The sequence below is a fragment of the Manacus candei genome, unplaced genomic scaffold (genome assembly GCF_025592945.1).
Source record: "Manacus candei isolate 608988 ecotype Guabito, Panama unplaced genomic scaffold, ASM2559294v1 h1tg000094l, whole genome shotgun sequence".
Classification (NCBI taxonomy): Eukaryota; Metazoa; Chordata; class Aves; order Passeriformes; family Pipridae; genus Manacus; species Manacus candei.
In genome coordinates, this window is record NW_026138142.1 from 2,151,572 (window position 1) to 2,170,071 (window position 18,500).

Consider the following 18,500-nt stretch of genomic DNA (forward strand, 5'->3'; position numbering starts at 1 on the left):
TTAGAGCCACTCATGCCAACACACTTTGAATGCTCTCTTGCTCCTACAGCACAGTCTTGACATGCACAGCAATGTCCATGCCGAGAAAAAGCTAGACAGGCCCCCAGGAGAGGTTCATTTTGAGGACTGGAGGCCAGCACAGACCTTGGCTGAAAAACTCAGCATCCCTGAAGACAAAAGCCTTTTTGTGTTTCATCACCTAAACAGCACATTTTAGCCATCCTACATCAGCAAAGCACACGGTGAGAGCACAGATGTTTCAAGTTCATACAGCACCAATGCAGAGACAGAGGCACCTCCAGGCAACGTCTGGGGTCGTACAAGGGCATTGTCACATAAGTTGTGTTCTCTCTCTACACCTGATTAACCAGGTAAGGCATGCTCACACAATTTCTCTCCATGAAAAGCCTGAATCCCGTGCTGTCTCTTGGAGTGGGAGGTGCTGCTGCTTGGAAGCAAGCAAAAGCAAAGTGATGGGGAATGGTCACCTAAGTAGAATTTGAGGCAGGAGTGGGAAGGTTCCAGAAAAAATAAATGAATGGTGGTGAAGACAGAAATTCTGGAGAGCTGTGGGTGGAAAGACCCTTCACTGGGTCCCCAGAACTGAAAAGGGCATGCTGAGGCTATCTGTGGAGATTTGAAGAGGTGGACCAAAAATTTGTTTTCTAGTGTATGGTGCAGGGCCAGCTCTCTGTTGTGCCATTTCCACAGGACTTTGGGCATGAAATTTGTCCTTAGTTTTCCCCCTGTAAAATAAAAAACCAGCGCTCGCTGTGGTGCAAGGATGCTGTCTAAATAAACACAAGAGATGTCATTTTTGGTGGGTTTTCTTTTTTTTTCTTTCTTTCTCTTTCTCTTTCTTTCTTTCTTTTTCTTTATTTCTTTCTCTCTCTTCCTTTCTTTTTTTTTTCCTTTCTTTCTTTTTCTTTTCCACTATCTCATTTTTTTCTTCATTGATTTTCCAGCCCAGTTTGGCAGTGTTATCAAATGCCCAGATACCTCAATGAGGCAACTCAAAAGCACCCAAGGCAAACATCACTCTCAGACTGATCTCCATCTCCATTCTCAAGAAGACACAGGCTCTTCTCTGTGGAGTGGCCCTGTCCTCCAAAATTATGACTCCCTTTGCCTCAGCTGCTGCAGCTTTTCCTTCGGAGGTTATCTCAGGCCAGCCCAAGCTTCCTTGAGGCTGGTTGAACTGACAGTAAAGAGCAGAGCTTCTCAGCCCTACTGGATCAATCTCTGAGAAGCTCAGCCTGACCCTCACTCCAGCCCTGTGATCAGTCTGCCCCTGTGACTTCACCCATTCTCCCCTCCCAGAGAAACAAGTGAAGTGCCACAGACAGTAAAATCCAGGAACAGTGTTTGGACAATGAAAGTTTTGCCCTTAAAAAATAGCATTTAAAATTAATGGCAAGTAGCACATATGAGTTCCTCCTTTAACTTAAATCTAAACACAGTGCTCACAGTAAAATCAAATTGCCATCCAAAGCTTTCACCTCCGTTATAAAAAACTTTTGCCAATTCCAATATAAAACTGCTACTTTAGTAACAAAGGAGAGGTCTTCGGATTTTCAAAATACAGACCAGGTCCCTATGAGCTATTCAGGCATAAAAGTCACTGTTCACCAAAATAAGGATTTCTCAACCCATATTTGAGCATCTGAGAAAGAAACTGCCCTCACAGCCAAGATGTTATTGCCTGGATCAGCATTCTATATATGGAGTAAAAAAAGTAGAAAACTATACCAAGTGTAAAATGCTGATAACTGTAAAGAAAACATGAAAAGCACAATAAACAGCACACGTTCACTTTAGTAATTTGAGGTTGTAGAATGGGAAATAAAGTCAAAACTAGGAACACCAAACACACGCAAAACATGTTACTAAATATACCACTGTGGTAAATGCTTATATGGCTAAAGGGATAATGTTTGGACCCTTTCTTTTGGCCAGGAGAACAGTTATGAGACAGGAGTGGTTCTGGTGGTGGGTCACTCAATCAGTACTCTGCATTTTCCTCCACCTTCCTCAGCCTCATTCTTCCTCTCCCTCCTGGAGGCTCAGTGCACTGGAAGAAGAAGATGGGGTGGAGTACAGCAGCTGTGGCTGCAGGACTCCTGGGTTCAGCAGTGTAGGGAAAAGTGAATCCCAAAACCCATCCTTTGTCCATTTCTAACTTGGATGCTGTTGGGTTTCCCTTCAGCAGCAGTGGGGGATGACTCACTGCTCACTGAATTCCCTGCACACCAGTGCTTGGACTGAAGTGCTCTGTGCACACAGAGTCCACAGTGGAGCATAAAGTAACCCATGGCCTTGTGAGGTGATGGGGACCACAGGGATGTTCCTCCCTCCATCCCCCAATAACTCTACAAGATCCAGACCAGAACATAAGTTAGGGCGTGCTTCTGGCCTGATTTCCCAATCCTCCCAGTCAACAGTGCAGGGGATGGTGTCATGCTGAGCACACCTAGGTCATGCAGTGCAGAGCCCCATTAGAGATCCCTGGACCAGCTCCAAATGAGTAAAAGCATCCACAGCACATAATACAGCAGCATATAACGATAGTAGGTCAGGTCCTAGAAGCAATAAAACCACATTAGCAGCATGTAAAACTATGCTAAGTAGCCTCTCTGGTTGTGCCCTGGAAAAAAAAAATAGCCTCCTCCAGTAGCTCTTTACTGCAACCACTTACATGAGAGCCTGGGATTTTTTTTTTAGGTTCAGAGGAAAAGCTCTTTGGGCATGGGCTGCCCTTGGCCACAGTGGGATGGTGAGGGATGGTACAGACCCTCAACAACTCATGCAATCAGCCACAGAGAGATACTGCTGCTCTTCAGCAGAGTTCATTCATGCCTGGTGTGTGACTACCTGCAAGGTGCAGGGGGTGAGAGGATTTGAGGAGCTGGAAGAGGCAATGCCTCACTGGGGTTAAGGGCACTCCTTTGTCCGAGAGTAGGGGAACCTGACTGCTGCTGAACTGAAGAAGCAGATACTTTAACACAAGAGTGAGATTTAGAAAATCTCCAACCTAAAAGTACTGTACTTCTCCAGTGAAGCCAGTGAAGCACAGCTTTCCCACCAAGCCACATTTATTGTTGTTATTATTATTAATACTTATCATTATTCTCAGGGCACACAAGTAAGGTAGATGGTCCCTGCAACAAGGTGCTTACAAAGAGCCTAATTTTTTTACAGAGAATCCATGTTTCATCCAAGGGATACCACCCAGCAACTGATACCAGGATGAAAGAGAACCCAGCAGAGATTACACTTTTGTTACACATTTTTCCAGCAAATAACTGATTAAAGCTTGCATTCCAAGTACAGCTATGCTCTAGGCTTATGAAAAATCTTCTCATTTGAAAGTCATTTTCTTCCTCTGCATCTGGGACAATCAGCAGCATGAAATAGAAAATATTAATAAATAAATATGCATCAGCCCAGAGTTCATGTTCAGTCAAAGCCAGGAGGCCTTGTGTCTCTTGCTCAGGTACCCCAGCATCAGTGGGATTGAAAGACTGAATTCAGATACTTTCAGTAAATGAAAGAAAATCTCACTGCTTTGCAGGGATTCAGTCGTGGGTTTGGAAGTTATCCCTCCTCCTCATAAACCTTGGTGTTCAGCTCATTGACCCAGGGCTATAGCTCACCTCCCAGCTTGGGCTTTCCCACAGAGCAGAGGATTTATCCCAAAGCCCAGAATGTTTCAGCCCAGCAAGAGTGAGCTGAGGACACTGACTGTCCCAATGATGGTGTTTTGTTGGAGTCTCCAGCTAAAGATCAAGTCAGAAAGCAGCAATTTACTGCTTAGCTGCAGGACACTGGCTGTAGGATGATGGCTGGTTTTGACTCTGGTAGCATTTTCCTGAGTCCCAGTTATGTGTGGGCTGTTAGCAGAAACACAAAAGAAGGTGGCATGATATCATAACCACATTCCCTGGGAAAAAAAATTATATTTGCAGTTGCCATCATGTGAGGTGGGAACATATATCAGACTTTTATGTATTAATGGTTGTCCTTTAATAAAAGAGGTGTATGGAGGTCTGGAGATGTGAAGCAGATCTGTTTTACTGAGGCTGTCTGCAGAGGAAAGGTGTCACCCTTAATGAGATGTTGAGGACTTTTCCCTTTCCTAGTTTCCCAGCTCTCTCCAAATACCTGCTTCATTGTCCTTCAAATCCCACATTGGCCATGTAGTGCAGAGCCTGTACAGTCACTCTCCCTGGACACTGAATGGCTCCAAAATTTTTCTACCTCCTATCCTATGACAACCAGAAATGCTGCACACACTTCAGAGTGCAAAATGATTTATTAAAAAATAAAATAAAATAAAAAAAAATGAAAAGAAGTCAAGAATAACACATTACTCAGGTGCCTGTGATAGAGCAGAAAGAATCAGTGAGAAAACTGCAGCTAGAGAATTTGCTGGCCTTTCTAAGGGCAAGAAGGAACTTTTCAAACACATGAGGAACAATATGTATCCTCTAAGTACCGTCAGGCACAACAGCACAGAAAGGGCAGAAATGTTCAATACCTATTTCTGTTCTGTACTAGGAAAAAAATCCATGCAATGGAGCAATAATATGCTGAGAATGACATTTCACATTTAAGAGCGATAAAGAAGTACAAAACACACCGGTTTCTTCAGCTAGACTTTCTATATCAACAATTCATGGTAATTGAACCCAAGAGTTACCACAGACTTGGCCAAGATGTACTCTGAGTATCAGTGTTGCTTTTCTAAGTACTGGGACGCAATGGTAAAGCACCACAAGAAAATGGTTGTGGCAGTATTTTATACAGATAAGCAGAAGATCCGAGTGACTGTGTGCTTCTCTGCTTTCTGGGCAAAAGAATAGAATAGCTGATGCAGGGCTTGGTTAATCAGGGCTCAGGGGACAGTGATAGAAATTGATGGGAACATTACCCTTGTAGAGCATTTCAGTTCCCATGCCCAAAACACAAGGGTTATACTGATAAATTAGAAAGGTTTAGGGAAGTATCACTAAGGACAACTATGGGCTAGAAAACAGGCTCATAGTAAATGCTTCAGAGAGCTCTATCATACCAAAGAAAATGGAAAGGGATGAATTAATCACTGTACCAGCACCCTTGGACAAACACAGTTAAAACATTGCTATTCCTCTCCGTATTACTGAGTACTCTGCAGTCTGTCAAGACTGATATAGAAGAAATCCAGTGGCCAGGAACTAGAACAAAAGAAATATAAATTAGGTGTAACGTGCACCATTTAAAGAAAATAATTTAACTATGGTTTACAAAAAACTAAAGGGTGGAAAATCCATCCATGTCAATTCCTTTTTTCTTGACAGTATATGCTGTAGCTGAAACAATACTAATTATGAGGAGCCCTCTGCTATTCTGGAGACAGAGTACATGATCACAGTTTTACTTTACAGTTTTATAACTTCTAAATTTTGAGGTTGGACCTAAATTGCCTAGCCTTTCTTTTTTTTTTTTGGTCCCACTACCAAATGAACAGAGAGGCACAAGCCAAAATTGTGTACTTGGGCTTCAAGTACACACTTCACAGTGTGCGTGGAGCTCTGTTATAAAATGTGATGGGAGGGAGGAGAAAGCCATCCAGACAAAGATAAACAGATGCAACAGCAAAAAATAAACATTACTGCAAATCCAGACAGGTTCAGGGTCCCTTGCTGCAGAAAGATGGCTCAAATCTCTGCTCCCTTTCTGCTCCAGTGCCTGTCACAGCTCGGCTGTCGACGGGCTGCGTTACAGACAGGCAAGCGTCACCCCACGACACCACCTAATTGGCACCCAGCCTTCCAGGGAGTGGGAGATAGTCAGCCTAAAAATAGGTTGTTCTCTGTTTTGGCTCTCCCCTCTCTCCATCCCCCCCGCCAAAGGCACAAGGCTGGCGGTCCAGGGAAAAACATCCAGAAAAACAGCAGCCTCAGCGGAGAGAGCCAGGAGGTGTTTTTGGAGGGGGAGAATCGGGATGGGGTGCTGTCAGGGTGATGCTGAGCATAGCACAGGGGTCCCTGCCTGCTGTCCTGCTACTGGGAAAGAGTGATTTCCAGCCCCTTTAGCACAGGAGATGCAATCCAAGCCCCTGGCCCCACTGGAGGTGCGGGGACAGAGCAGAGCCACACAAACCACCCCTGCCCTCCAGGATGGTGTCCCAGCCAACCCACTGCTGAGGAAAAGCAGCTGAGCTTGGCTCTTGTGGAAGCTCCCCCAGCAGCTCCCTCATTGTTCCCTTCTCACAAACTCTCTCTGGACATCCCTTTATCCTGTGAAGGCCTTTGTTTCAACAGACTGTGCAATTTTTGGTTCAAGGAACCAGCATTTATAGGCAGCAAAACCTCACAGGACAGTTTTACTAGGAATTTCATTGACATTGTAGATCCTCGTAGAACTTTGATGAACACTTGAACTTTAGTCTGACATTTAAGTGCCAAAAACTCTGTATGAAGCCCAAATTAAGATATCTTATACTCTGCTATTGATGCTTCCTTTCATATTCAGTTTTACAAAGCCCCCAAACATCAGTAACATTTCAGAAAGCATTGGTTCTGCTTTTAACTGCATATGACAAGTCAAAATCAATTAGAGATTGATCTCAATTCTGCTTTTTTTTTAATTTATTTTTAGCCTGCCATTCAGTTACCAAAGTGAAGAAATGCAATCAATGAAGTGAACTTGCTTTGTAGCAAAGCTTTTGCCTAGATTATAAGACGTTTTGCAAAGTTTCTCAAGCTCCTAAAGGCAACTGTGCAAATAACGCTGCTTATTGAATTCTGCAGAGTGCTCTAACAGCAAGACTGATGGGTGGCCTAATACATTGTGTAGTTGCTATAAGCAATGATCTCCCATGCTAATCACAACTTTCACATTCATTAATGTTATAGGAACCTCCTGGAAAAAAATCACGTAGCGGGGAACGATTCAAACATATGCAAAGCTAGCTGTGACTATAAAACTAGCTTTCAAACTGACATTGGGGAGAAAATATTCAACATATTTGGCATCCCATAGACCTAAATATGTGAGATGATGCTTTTTGAGTCCTGCTCTGGGCCACGTGGTCCTGCAAACCACAATTTAAAATGAGCATGAAGTGATGTTGCTCTGCATTCAAGGTGAGACTCTGGTCCACTGAAGTGAGAGGAGAAAATGCCCTTGCAAGGGCATTCCTCCAGGTTGTTGCTTGGGTTGTTTCCTGTCTGGGCAGGACTTTGGGTTAATACTGGGAAAGGATAAACAACAGATGCACAGAAGTTAAGGCAGAGTTACTCCTTGGCCACCTCCGGGGACCATCACACCATAAAAACAGTGCAGCTGGCACCAGCCCCACCTCGGAAAACAAACCTATTGACCCAAGGGCTGGTGGGGTGGTTGGCAGTTGTATGGCCCTGCCACTGGTCAGCAACACTCCCTGCTTTACAAAACTGCCCAGAGCTGAGAAGCTGAAAATGAAGGTGCCCAAAGGGAGTGCATGGGATGAGGAACCTCCCTGAAAGGGCTCACCCATGCAGCAGGAAACAGCCTCTGCATTTTTGGGCTGCTGGAATTCATAGGGACAACACTGATAGTCCCTCCAAAAGGTGTTTTAAAACACTGTCCTCCTGGGTCAGGTAAACAAACAGCCATCAAAAATAACCTCTCTAACAGAAATAAAGCTTCTGGTGTAGACCACCCCCTGCAAACCAAACCAAGGCACTAGCTTGCCAATAAAATACACCATTTCCAGTGCTGTGTATGCCAATGCCTGTGTTTTCCCTGGGGCCTTGTGATCTTTTAAACTCAAAGGTAATGCTGCATGTTGCTCCCTCCTGATCCTAGAGGACTGTAGAGAACTGGGCACTGCTCATTACATGCCTCTGCACTGGATCTGCCTATGACAACCTCACGATGGTTCCCAGCTTTGCGCCGTCACGGTTTATCTTTTGGGGCCAGAAGCCCCTGTTTCTGTTCATCAAGAAAAAAGGCAGCCAGCACGTGTGCACGTCGCTCCCCTGGCAAGATCCTTAAGAAAGGTGACTCTGTGCCAATTATTAGCTCTGAAAGCACACCTGGACATAAACACCCTATGCAAGATACAGGGGGAGGGGGAAAGCATATTGATCTGCAACGACGGCAGAGGGTGGGTTTGATTAATCGGGGGAGGCAAAAGCTGTGGCAGAGCGAGGCGAGGAGGAGGAGCCCAAAGGTGGCTCTCAGCCACCTCCACGCTCCTTTGATCCCGGGGCCATGCTGGCTGCAGGCCAGTCCCTGCTGTGGGCTGTGTTAATCTGCGCTGGCCGCGGGTGCCTCCCGGGAGGCTCGGTGGCAGCTGGAGATTACCGGGGTCAGGGACACCCTCCATTTTCCCTTCCTCGCACCACTCGCAGCGATGGTCGGGCCGAGGGCCGGGGGAGAAACAGCCACAGCCTCGTTGCATGGACACACAAAGCTCAGGGGTATCCTCGGTGCGATCCCTGCTGCCTCTCGTCCTGGTTTACAGCACCTTGTAGCTGGGCACACATATGCCATCTGACACCACAGATATGCCAGTTCCCAGCAGAATGGGGAGTATACAACTGGTGGAGATGGAAATGGCATTTTCCACGTCTTTGCTTCTTTCCTGATTTGGTTTTATATATTTTTATATATATATATACATATATAAATAAAACAGATATATTTATCTCTATATGCATAAAAATGGTTATTAGATGTATTCATATCTGATGAACATAAGTTGGGCAGCAATGCTGATACAGTCAAACATTCCCCTTGCACACAAGGAGCCTCAGATATAACAGTGCATGGGGCAGGATTAGAGCAGGAGGGCCATAGTCCTCTGGGACATCATCCCACTTTCACCTCCTCCAGTCTTTCAACAGGACCTCAAGCTCTCTCAAGGCACCCTTAGTCCCTGACTCCTGACACCCACTCCTCAGCATATGGCACATGCAGACCTATCCACAACCTCCTGAAGCCAACTGGGATCTTCAGCAGGTTTGGATCCAGCACTAAATCCATATAATGGAACCTTTTCAGATTATTCCTAAAGGTGCTGAGATCCCAGGGCTTTGTTTCCAAGTCCCCTTTAAAACTATACAGTTACAGCCCACACTTGGCATTACCTGATTTCGTGGACATGGTTGGTGTAGGTGAAGCAGTGACTGGCCTGGAAATGGGACATTAAACATAAAATGCAATATAATATGGAATAGCACTAAAAATTCCGTCAACGCACATTACTGAAGTAATGTGCTCCCCTATGGAGTTCTGGTGGATCCATAGCTGTGTAGTATGTGGCTGGGTCACCCCCTGGCCACTTTCTTACATTACACTTTCTTACACTCCTTGAATCTGTCTATTGTCAATCCAGGAACATCCTTTAACAGCACTCACAAACCCCAAATATTTTCTAGTCCTGAACCTCTGAATCAAATTGTCCAGTGGGTTCAAAAGCTAGAGGATAAGAGAGAGACACAAAGGCAAACCAACAGAGAAACAGAGCAACAGAAGATGAGTTTTTGTGGCTTGTGCAACTAATGACTAAATACATAGGAAATCAGAATTTCCTGTGTGAAAAAAGGAATTGTGCTATTATTTCTTTCTCATATTTAACAAATCCAAGCACTAGAGGGATAAAAAAGACATTACATCTGGCATAATGGTTAATTAAAAACCATCTAAAAGACAGCTTTAGAAAATTTCAGAGAGGGAATGATGTTTCAAACTGTAATGTCAGCTCTGAAGAAGTCAAAAGGAGTTTTACCTTTGGCTTCACCAGGCTCTGGATCAGGCTCTTAAAATAGTTCTGGAAATGCTCCAGAAAACTTATTTCAGATACATTTAAGCTCTGTGCTTTGCAGCTATTCAGTGATTTTCTCTGTTAGTGTTAAACTGTCCAGGGGACTTTTATGCTCGTAAACAAATCCTCCATCTCCCTTATGTCGCTTTTACATCGACACTGCATCACTGACTTCAATAAACAGCCTCCTGATTCACCCTGTTATGAGACAGCGAGCAGAATTAGGCACCAGAGATGTGTCTAAAAGCCTTGGTTTCAGGTTCTGAACATCACTTAGGATAATTAATAAAAGAAAACCACAGCCCAGAATATTTCAATGTTTTCATATCATAAGCTCATACACAGTCACTTGCCCTGTTCCCAGGAGTCCACAATCATAATTTTGGTCTTTTTTTTTAGTTATTGTTATTTTTATTCTAAGGGTCTTTTATGCCATTCTGCATATCTCTATAAAAGAAGGCAATGTGTTTCCCAGTGTGGCATTTCTAGGTTCTTTCTGGCCTGCCCTAAGAAACAGCTAAAAAGCAGAGATCTGCACCGGGACCTGACTGTTGAACACACAACACACAGAGCAAGAACCCGCCAGCCCAGCACTGCTCAGGTTTCACAAAACAGGGAAAAACCTCGAGAAAATTTTAACAAAAAGAACAATTTTTCCTGGGTGTAATGACATGTGAGGAGCAGTGCTGCGTCTCACAACTACCGGAGAAAGCAAGCTCTTCAAGCCATCCTGTGCAGCCAGAAGGACATCTGTACACCTTGCAGGTGCTTGTTCAGACACCGTATGGACATAACAAAACTTTTGAGGGTCATCAAGTTTAGCAACTTCATAGAAAAGCAAACTCAGTGTAAGTCAAGCAAAACTTCCGCTAAGGGCAAAAGAACCCAAAACCACAGAGATTTTCCTGGGAAAGTTTCTACCCCAGTTTTACCCTCCCATGAAGGATTTGGAGCCTCAATTCAAAACTGCCTGAATCCAGTAGGAACATGAGCATGATGGACTTACAGGAAATTTGTTCTAGAAACACTAAAGTACTTCTTTAGCTAAAGTACTACTACAGAAGTGTCATGAAAGGATGGGGTAAAGGGGAAAAGCACAGATAGGATTTATTTTGTCTTTATCTTTCCATATTCATATGATGATTCCTTTTTTTTGTTCCCTTTAGCTATGACGTTCAGTTTCATAACAACTATTTACTTTTCTCTCTTTATCTAACAGCTGTCTGCTGAGAAAGATGGAAAAACAAACTAAACATGTTAAAACCAAGAGAAACCATTCATATGCAATGTATAATTGAGTGCTATATTTAAATCTTTGTACATTATCTTTCAAATTATATTTAGTTTCAACAGGAGGGAAAAAAAAATCTCCCTTACTTTCTAAAATTAGCAACAGAATTTGTATATTGTTTTCAAATACAACCGCTCTTCCTCAGAAACTTTTGCCAGAGAATAATTAATGATTGGAGACAGGGAATCTGACTAGATCAGATGTATTTTGACATTGGCCCACTAACGGTCACCTAGAGCAAAAAACGGGGGAAGTCCTCAGGGAAGGGGCCGTGTAAATCTGGATTAGCTCTGCTGAAGTCAAACAAATCGATCTGGATTTACACCGGCAGAGCCGAGAGGAGGATTCATCCCTCTGTTTGACGGGCACAGGGAAGGAAAGAGCTACGAGGACCGCAGCAAACCGGGGGGGAACTTTGCCACGCACTGCAACTCCGAAAGGGTTATTTCCCAAGGGACACACGACACACGCCGGAGCAGCCCCTGCTCTCACATGAATGAGAACCACACGCACGCATCGAGGGAGATCAGACCTCTCGACGTGAAACACTTTTGAAAAGAGATAGAGGAGGGAGAAAAAAAAAACAACAAACAATTCTTAGGATACTTGCAGTGCTTTCCAGACCCTCTTGCTGCGGACACGGCCGGCAATGCCTTTGGCCCCCCCAGCAGCACGGGAGCTGCGCATAACTCGATGCCAGAGGCTGGGAATAAGGCTGGGGAGGCAGCGGAGAAGACGATGTGCTGGGCCCCGGGGAGGGAGAGAGGGCGGCCGCGTCACGGCGTCGCTCTGGCTGTACTAATATGGGGAGCAGCGACAGCCAGAAACCCTCGTCCGGAAGGAAAGGACAACCCCTGTAACACGAGAGCCGGCACACCGCCGTGGGGGGCTTTGGAGGGTCTGGGGCTTCCACGGGCCAGCAGAACGGCACCATTGGCTGCATCCGATGTGGCAGGCAGGGGAACAAGTTTTGGTGCAGGGGGGTCCCTTCCCCGCAGCACTCATCTCTATTAAACGCGGTGTAATTACCCGGTTATAATCAGGCAGGTATTTTAAAGAGGCTTTGGTGTGATTTTATAATTGTGCATTATGTAACGGCCACTAATGTGTCAGGCCTCAGACAACACCAAGTGCCTGTCTGCAGGTCAGGCTGTAACACTTTAAAGGCGCTCCCTCCTATCCCCGAGAGCCTCCCACTAACATCACTCTCCCTAAACCTCTGCCCACTCTACATCACAGGGAAACCCAAAAACTTCATGACAGAGTTTCTCCTCTTTAGGAGCTTTACACCGTGGTGAGGGAGCTTTCTTTATTTATCATCACTTCTTTCTAAAGTTCATGTTTTTTGGGATTTCCCAAGGGCAGTGTCTGACCTCGCACAGCCTGGCAACAGAGATGCTCCTCAGAGGACCATAAAGGGCTGGCAGTGGGGCATAAAATCCAAGCTGGCTCCTACAGGGGTGAATTTTTGCTCACTGGAAATAACTAGAAGTGATCCCTCTGTGCTGTCCTGTTTTGATTTCCCAGGACCAAGGTTCTGTAAACCTGAAGCCTTCATGCACATAAAGCTTGTTAGACCCAACATGCTGCAAGCCAGCCAGGCAGAACAGAGGCATATTCAGCCACCAAGACAATAACAAAACTGACCATTTTGGGGGGCAAAAGTAACCATTTCATTATGATAAGGAAAAGAATCTTGGAAAAATAACTTTAGAAATAATACAGTTTTTAAGAATGGATTTTGGCCTAAAAAGTTAATCTTTAATCTACCTTCAGCTAACAGGTCTTAAAAAAAAATTGCCCATCAACAAGTTTTTCTATAGCTTTGTATCATAGAGATCTGTTTTATTTTCTCTTAAGCCTTAAAGTCAGCAGGCAAAAAACCTCAACCACAACTCACACCTCCCAAGAACCCTTCAAAACCCTAAAACCTTAGGCTTAGTGTTCACAGTCAGGCTTCACATGTCATGAATATTGAGAAAGACTCATTTCTTCCAACACACCACAGTCTGCATTCAGTTACCTAACTTTTACAAACTTGCAATTAAAATCAGTAAGACTTTTTATGTATTCCATACTAATATTGCAGTTGGATTAAATTAATAAAGCACAAGTTGCAGATATCTTTCAAGTGATAACTTGAATGCAGAGCAGTTTTAGCACCTTAGGAATCCAGTAAGCTTTAAAAAGAACCTACAACCTGTTGGTAGGGCTCTCAGCATTGCAGTAAAAAGCCTCTTCGGCAGAAATTTAGCAAAGCAAGAAAGCTCAATTCAAGCTGAGAGATGAAATAAATAATCCAGTAAAGAATGGACTGATTTTTTCCAAGATATAAAAGAAAATCTCTGATTTTAAAATCAAATAAAAAAGGGCAAAGAGAAAACTTGGAGCTTAGGAGAATTTAAATTTTTTCTGCATGTTTTGGTACAACAGTACTATTTGATGTGTCAGATCTCTTAATTCAAAAAGCTCTTGCAATATTACGATAAAAATAAAACCCAAGCCATTCCTGTCATGCAGAACTGTGATTAAAAAAGGCTTTGTTCAATACAAAGAGCAAGGAGGCATGGTTTTGCCATGAAGGATAAGGAATCTTTTGACACTGATGAAAATTTTGCACACAAAAGATTCACAAGGTGACCTCCTCGTGGAAGGCCAGGCCACACCTCCTCAAAGGTGGGCGTGTGAGAAGAGAGGGAATTTTTGTCGTTCTTTTGCCATCTTTGTTGGGAATTTGGCTTTGTGAAGTCAGACTGATAAGAAACCTGAAAAAGAGGCGTAGAAGGGGCAATTATGACAGCTGGTACTACATGCATTTAACAAAACCACTCTGTCCTGAGTCAGCTAGGGACTGGGATATGCGATAACTTCGGTAGATGTGCCCTTTTTCTTCTTCCAACCTGAAATCCGGGATCTCGCTCACTGCAACTGGACAGCCCGGAGCTGGTCCAGTAACACCATCCCAGAATGACTGGGAAATAAATAAGGAGACATAATTAACCTAAGGAAAAGAAGGTACATTTGCAAGACTGACCAGATCACCTGCAGTTAAACTAAAAGGAAGATACCATGTGTATGATGGAGCAAAAGGATCCTCCACAACAAACTTTCTGAACTACGTGGATCTCTTCAGTGACACAAAAACTGCCAGAAGGAGAGAGGAGTTAGGGACATTCCAGTTCTGGAAAAGTTTTCTCTTCCTCATTATTAGTAACTCTAATTACTTTGAAAGAAGAGCAATGAGATAAATCCTGTAGAGCCAGAAATGTGACCTGATTTTCTTCCTGATTTAGAAACTGTCACTTTGCAAGAGAAACCCAAAGAGACAGAGACAGGTCAAAGTGGGCCCATCAGTTTTGTTTGCAGACTAAATAATCAACCAAGATCAACAGAAATACAACCAGGGTTTCCTTTTGGTAGATATTCATAAGGACAATCCTATTTAAAAGATAAATAAACACACGTTTATCTGAACATTTTTGCAGTCACACATGATACTGTTAAAGAGATATTCACTATGATCAAATAGAAGTATACCCAACTGACTTCATGTGTTTTCCTACAGGCTAGATGGTGCAAGTGAGAAGTGATGACAGAATTCCAAATATAAATTGCTGTATACTTTGATTAAGGCCCTACCTGAAGACAACATGTGAACACAAAGCAGAAAGGTCAAGTGTATATTTAAGAGCGATGCTGCTTCTGTGTTACCAAAGTTTTATTTTACAGAACTCAGAAATTAGTTGTTGTCACTTTTTAACTATTAGGGCTATAATTTTCAGAAGTGATTCTTGAGGATGTTCAGAGAAAACTTACAAGGTAGCAATTTTCAGGAAGAACTGAGCACTCACTCTCTGAAAACAAAAGGTCTCTTCTAGGTTTTTCAAGTTGAGCTTCCAAAAACTAAGGCATCTAAGGTGATAACAGGTGACAGCCTGTTCCTTTTGAAAAGCATGACCAGGCTTTCCAAATGACAACCAACATGTTTTAATATGCAACCCAACATGTTCTTTACTCACATGCATACACAGAGGATTCTTTCAAGATATTAAGCAGAAAATGGTAACGGGAAGACAAACCAATCCCTATTTAATATCATAAACAGGATATTTTAAAGAAATTAAAACTAACTAGCTATATTTCATAAATCTCCCATGCCAGTTTAGGATGTCATTTCCTAACAGCAAATTTTTGAATATAATTTTGACAACACATTTAAACCAAGAACACAGCAACCACTCAACATTTTCCTGTAACCTGTAAAAGTCCTGAGAGGCGTTAGCCGGTGCCACAGGTGTTAGTCCATCACAGCGAGAACCAGGGCCAGTTTCTCATTCAAGTCAGGAATACAATGCTCTCAACTCTGTTGCAGTTTTAAAGTCTGTACCCATAAGATGTCATTCAGAGTCATGAAGTCTCGTGGTCTACATACCCCCTTCATGGTCAAGGTATTTAGGCTACATACCCAATGATGCAACCGAATACCTTTGTGAGCTCTGACGAATGATTCAGGGCATGAAACAGTATCAGTTCTCTACCACACTGTACAGAGTTCTGGCATGCTTTAAATCTGCAGGACTCCTCACAGCAAAACCTACTTCTGTGGGAGAACACTGGCCTTAGAATCTGACCCTTCGTGTTTGTAAAACCCTCGGAGTGTCAGACAGAAGTACAAAGCTGCATTATGAATGAGTCAGAATGAGTGTCAAGATCTGAGAAAAACCATGTGACAGTACTGAACTCCAATCATGAACAAGTTAAGTAAAATATTAATCTGTGATTATTTCTGGCAATACTGTGATCTGTCTCTACCAAAGTTACATAAACTCCACTACTCAAGGCTGAGACCTTTTGTCACTTTAATCTAAAAATATCACAACTTGCAGGACAGGCTTCTGTTGCTTACATGTTGAGACATTTGCCCCCAAAAGACATTCTTCTTTTCTAAAGGACCCTCTACTTCTGAAGCTCTCTGCCAACTGTGTTTGCCCTTTCAAAAGGCTACATCAGAATAAAAAAAAATATTAACAAAATCAGTGAATATCACTTCAATTCCATTTGGATCATCTCCATTCCGTTGTTGCACTGGGCTCCCCTCAACTTTGCCAGAACCAGATGTCTCATTGAGGCAATGTACTCAAACCAACAAAACTGACACTTTCAAAACCACCACTTTCTTGGTCCATTAGAATGAGAGGGTTTCACTCCTCACTGCCTCACAGCTCTGAGCTTTCCAATTCTCTGCCACCAAAAGCTTATAGGATCTGCCGGATCCATCTGCGTCTCCACCTGGCCTGTTTTCCCACGCCAAAAGGAGGGATCAAATATACGTGTCTGAAAACACATCCCTGCTTTTTCTTCATACCACCCGGGGGGGAACCCCCTCACCAGTTTCAGACGAGAGGAAGCCTTCAAGACCACTTCTGCCAAACCCCGAAATTCAGGGAAATTGCAGCAAAATGAACTTCAGCACCTTGGACAGGACACACAGACGGAAAATCGCCGAAATCAGCTCATTGGCCCCGAAAATGTTGAGCCTGTACATGACCCTCTAGGACACATCTGCGGGCCTGTTTATTTTTAGTATTGACAAATCCTCTTTGAATCACCGCTTTTATTCCACCATCCGCCCTGTGTTTTGGGAAGAGCTGCTCGCCAGCCCAGCAGTGGGAGAAATTGGGGCCACCAGCCCCGGATCCAATGCCCGTCTGCAGGATCAGCCACTGCCCCAGTTGTGACTGGGTAAGCTTGGCTCGAGCACTCACAAAGCTCAGCTCATCCTTCCCAGGCAAAACAAGACCTGTTGCTGTAAGTGTGCCTGGCTTGCATGTTTCTCCCCTTTCCAGAGGCTCATCTCCACCTCTTCACCCAAATCTCAAAAAAAAAAAAAAAAAAAAAAAAAAAAAAAAAAAGTCTGATTTATTCCCACTACAGCCACACTTCGGTTGCATAAGTTTTGCTTTAATTTAGCTTTCATTCTCTCTCACAGTTCTCTCAGTATTCATTGTTCCCCTCAGGGTTGCCTCGATAAAATCATGACCACCTTGCTGGAGTGCAGCACAGCTCTCCCCAGTTTTCTTTTATTTACATAAGCCAAGTCCAGTTTTTAATTAGTGCTGGTAAAAACTCCAAATATTTTAAGCAGAGTGCTCTGTAAAGAGCTTTGAGGTGTGTGGTGCCATTAAGATACATACTTAAAATATGTCAGTTCTTACAACAAGTAATACCAGTACTATTCTCAAGATACAGAAGAACGATACATTTTCCCTGCCACCGCAGAAATACCTATTCTAGTTCTTTTCTTCCCTTCCCAACCCGCCACTAAATTTCCACTCCAGTACATCTGACACCACGTAACATTAAACAAACAATCTGCAGATTATTCTCTCTGCTGTTTGTTCTTTCCCGGCACTTCTGGGTGTGGAAGCGAGATGGAAACCAGACCGATTCTCTGCCAGAATTACCTCTAAACAGCAACATATATATATATCTATATAAATATATATATGCTCTGCTTTTACAGCCCAACACAAGCTTTGCTACGCCAACTTCGCTCTGCTCCAGCCCCCGGTCCCTCTCTGCCGCCCTGCTCGGACGGGACGATCGCGGTTCTCCTCTCGCCTCGAGGGAAAGTTTGGGGAAGGGAAAATCCCGGCACTACCAATTCCTCCTCCGCGACACTCTCGGAACCGGGTTTCTTTTCCGTTTCTTTCTTTCTTTTTTTTTCCCCCCTTTTATTATTATTTTATTAACAGGCAAACAACAAAACCAAACCAAAAAAAAAAAAAAAAAAAAAAGAGAGAGAGAGAGAAACTTACATTGGTTTATTTAATTTTTCCTGCTAAACCAAGAGTCCCAGAGCCACTTCATTGTATCCACAGAGTTTTTAGTCCCCGAGCGGTCCCGTCCCGCGGGAAGGAAGCGCCCGGCTGCCGGGCGCGGAGCGCGCTGCCCGCCCGCCGCGGAGCGCTCATGGCTCGGAGCCGCCGCGCCGTCTGTGCCGCTGCCGCCGGAGCGGAGCGGAGCCAGCGGAGCCCCGGCCGGGCGGGCGGGCGGCGGGGGGGAGTGGGGAGGGATGGAGGGAGGAGGGCTGGAGGGAGGCGGGAAGGATGGATGGACGGACGGAGGGAGCGGCGCAGGCACCGCCCGCCCCGCCGAGCGCAGCCGGGGCGGCCCCGCAGCGCCCCCTGCAGCCGGTGGGGGGAAGGGACCGGGGAGGAGAGAGGGGGGGAAAGGGAAGGGGAGTGATGGGGAGGGAGAAAGGGGGGGGTGGGAGAGGGAGGCGTGGAGAACAGAGAGGCAGAAAGGTGCAGAATTGGGAGGCAGGCAGGGGGATAGGGAGGAAGGCAGAGGGGTGCAGAGGGAGGATAGGCAGGGCTGAGGGGTGGGGAAGGAGAAACGATGGGCAAAGAAAAG

At 44.4% G+C, this 18,500-nt stretch overlaps 1 protein-coding gene across 1 annotated transcript in view; it reads right to left on the minus strand.

Moving 5' to 3' along the window:
• The window catches only part of LOC127461039 (sodium channel protein type 5 subunit alpha-like), a 214,094-nt gene extending 195,977 nt beyond the window's left edge, over window positions 1–18,117 (minus strand). Inside the window, exon 1 of the mRNA XM_051768281.1 lies at window positions 17,903–18,117. The gene's annotated coding sequence lies outside the window, so the exon portion shown is untranslated. The remainder of the gene's footprint in view (window positions 1–17,902) is intronic.
• Window positions 18,118–18,500: the final 383 nt, after the last annotated feature.